Source organism: Antrostomus carolinensis, unplaced genomic scaffold (assembly GCF_000700745.2).
Source record: "Antrostomus carolinensis isolate BGI_N321 unplaced genomic scaffold, ASM70074v2 scaffold2275, whole genome shotgun sequence".
Taxonomy (NCBI): Eukaryota; Metazoa; Chordata; class Aves; order Caprimulgiformes; family Caprimulgidae; genus Antrostomus; species Antrostomus carolinensis.
Window position 1 is genome coordinate 56,889 of NW_010315517.1, and position 3,585 is coordinate 60,473.

The window sequence follows — 3,585 nt, forward strand, 5'->3', positions numbered from 1 at the left end:
CTGAACACTTTCTGGACAATGAGCAATTTTCCCCTATTTTCACAGAAATCCAACTATTTTTTAAGGCTACAGAGCAGGATTGTTGTGTTTTGTTCTATTCTGCTGACCAAGCACATCAGTCATTAACTGAAGCAGCCCTGCAGCTCCAGATCTCACTGTACACGTGTCCTTCAGCAGGCAGGTTACAGCAGAGGGACCCAAGAATCCCCCATTGCCATCCCCTCTGCACATGAGTAGACACAGTTGCACACGTGCACACACACACACACACACACACACACTTTTGAACTGCATTCATTCCAGACTTGCCCCCTATTTTAAAATTCCTGAATTGGTGGAGCAGAACTCACACTATTCTGCAGCCTAACTTTGGATTATTTTTTTCCCCAGGTTTGTAAACGGTCTCACATTAAAAATCAGTGGCAAATATTCAGTCACTGGTTTTGAGTGTCCAACAGGCTGAAGTAATCCTGTGAGTTATTTGTGAGTCATAAGTCCACGCTGGTGCTAAATGTGTCCAACACTGCCTAAGAGAAGGACAGGACGGATCAGGCATAGTCACTGCGATGAAAATTAATGCATTTTGCCAGCAATGGTGCTTTAGTCATATGGGAATAGTTGCTTACATGTGTTTGGAGATAAGCAGCCGAGAGGTGTTTGCAAACATTTTAAAGTAACAGTGAGTAGAAAATAGCCAAAATGTACGTTACATTTGTGTCTGGAGTTTTCTCTACACTTTAACAAACTAGATACCCACTTAGTGCCAGAAGGGGAATAATGAATGGAGCAAGTCACTGCCTTATTACATCACATCAATGCCATTTCTGCTCGTTATAATTATTCTAGAGCAACCTGGGAACATCTAAACAAGTTTAAGATAAAAAAGCCTAAGGGGCTGGTTTTAGTCTACAGCAAGGTTCCCCAGACATCACTGGCGCTATCATTTACTGGCACTGCCATATGCAAAAATACAGCAACTCTTCCATCCCAGTCCTCCCTGCCGGTGACTAGCTGTCCCCACGCACAATCGCTTCTAATCAACTAATAGAGTTGATATCAAATTCAAATCAGCCAACAGAGTCAGGACTTTGACCCTCTGCTCAGCCACCTGGCAGGAGCAGTGGCTTCTAAACAGTAGCTCTTCCAAAGAGCAGCCCCCTGAGAGCAGCCCACGGGGTGCTCAGCACCAGTGCTCCGCAGCAGAACCTGGCTGTGCCCGAGGTTTTACTGTTGCCAGGGCTGGTTCCTGACAAAGAGCTGCAGTTCCTGCTGCCGGGGCTGTACAGCTGGGGAATGTCTCATGGGTCTCCTCTGGAGCTCCACAAGCAAAACTTCTGTCCCAACACACACAACTTCTGAAGCAGGAAGCCACTAAATATCAGCTGGTGTCTATAAAGCTGTTTGGCATTGTAGGAATGGAAACAGCCACCCTGGAATAACAGGGGAGCATTTTGATGAAGATCTCTGAGAAAAACAATAAATCTCTTTCTGAATATAAGCCAGAGCGTCAGGCTGTGTTACAGAATTATTTCTAGGTCATTTCAGTTCACTGCACTGCACGGCAAATATTTCACTGAACGAATGACCAAAATAATTAATCAAAACACTGGAAGGAGACACCAACTCACACTGTAGGCAGCTAACTTTGCTGCAAATGTGACAGAGCTCCACGGATTTTAACCTACTCTTTACCAACTGTCAGACAGCAGCAACATGACCTTTACTGCTGATCTTTTCCCAGACGTGGTCTTAGTCTAGGGGCGATCAGGGTGACCTTTCCCAGTCTGCTCTCTCCTGCTGTTAGCAAGCTGTATCGTGGCAGAACTCACCTCTCAGGATCTGTTAGAAAATTATAAAATTAGACTTGGGTTTTGGTTAAAAAACACTCTACCTCACTCCTCCCACACTACTTAGAGTAATTGAAGCTCTCCTTCTATCCCACTTGCTACTGAAGAAACTGTGCTTCCAACAACTGACCACAGTGATTGATCTGGTCCAATGTCTCATCTGAAGTAAGAATGTGCAAGCTGGCAACGAGCCAAAGAAAGGTTTGTTCTTGCAGAGCTGAACCTTCCCTGTTATAATTTACTTGTGGCAAGGTCTGCAGGGGGATCTTAGAACGGTTTGGGTTGGAAGGAACCTTAAAGCTTATCCAGTTCCACCCCCCCTGCCATCAGCAGGGACACCTTCCACTAGACCACGTTGCTCAAAGCCTCATCCAGCCTGGCCTTCAACACTTCCAGGGAGGAGCAGCCACAGCTTCTCTGGGCAACCTGGGACACTGTCTCCCCACCCTCACAGCAAAGAATTTCTTCCTTATAGGTTTTCCAGTTTAAAGTGATCACTGACGAACCATCAATACACAGACAAACAGCTGAATTCGTGCTCACCAGGGAATTACTCTATCATCTTCTATGCCAAAACATTTCCCTGCTATTATTAGCTTACAGAATAACTGCCCAGGGGATGGCTTTAGCCTCACTATGACATTGCAAAATGGGCACACTAAGGTCAGAAAGATTGCCAGCAATTAAGACACACTAGCGATGTGCACTGGGTTTTATTTCTTCCAGTGTCACAAGTCAGCCAGGCCCGTGCAGCACTCAGGACAGCCACAAACCGGTGTATTTACTTTTGCTGCAGACGCTCCTGACACATCAAACCGAACCCGAAACAAACACATCAATACTCTAAGACCCCATGGTTCAAACGTGATGCTTTATCTGATCACATCGGCTCCATTCAGCCCTGTACAATCTGATATTACAAAAAAGTTATTTTAGAAAATATAATTCACTGTTTCCAATGCTGATGAAATAAATGAGTGAATCAGGTCCTGGTAGTCTCAAGCAGTAAGTGAATTGGCAGCAAATGGCCCTTTTAAAATGAGAAAATAAAGAGAGAGGTCTCAATCAGCTAACAAATGTGTTAACAAAGATTTATTACAAACCTGTACTATTTATATTAATATATTATTCTAGCCCTTTTTCCTTCTTTTTTTTTTTTAATTTTCTTTGGACCAGGCAAGGTAAGGCAAAGAAAACAAGGGTGCTCCACAATAGGGATTCTGGCCCTCAAGCACTACTTTATAGACCTGTTGGGGAGGGGTTGGGATGGAGGGAAACATAGACTTGAATGTCTGCAATTAAGCAGTAAAATACACGGGTATAAGCAGATGGTATCACAAAACAAAACAGGAGAACATCAAGGTAGCAAGTTACCTGCTTTTGCTCTTGGAGAACTGTAATCGTACTCAATTGTATTTGTTATTCAACTGTCAGCAGCAAACATTCTGTGTGCGTTGCTTTCATGTTTCTCACTTTCCCAAAAACCTTCCACAAATACGCTCAGAAAAGTTTTTTCTTAGTTCTGTACTTGCTATGTATTACTTCACATTCAATATTTTATGATCTGTGATGTTTTTGCCTCATCCTTTTCCTTTGTCAGTCACAGGCTTCTCCGGGGGTTTCTGCCATGGGTCATTTTGTATTTTCACATTTCGCTTTGATTTTCTTTATCTTATGAAACTAAATTCTCCAAGATTGTGAAACTAGGACTAGTGCATGGGGGTTATTTTAATTTACT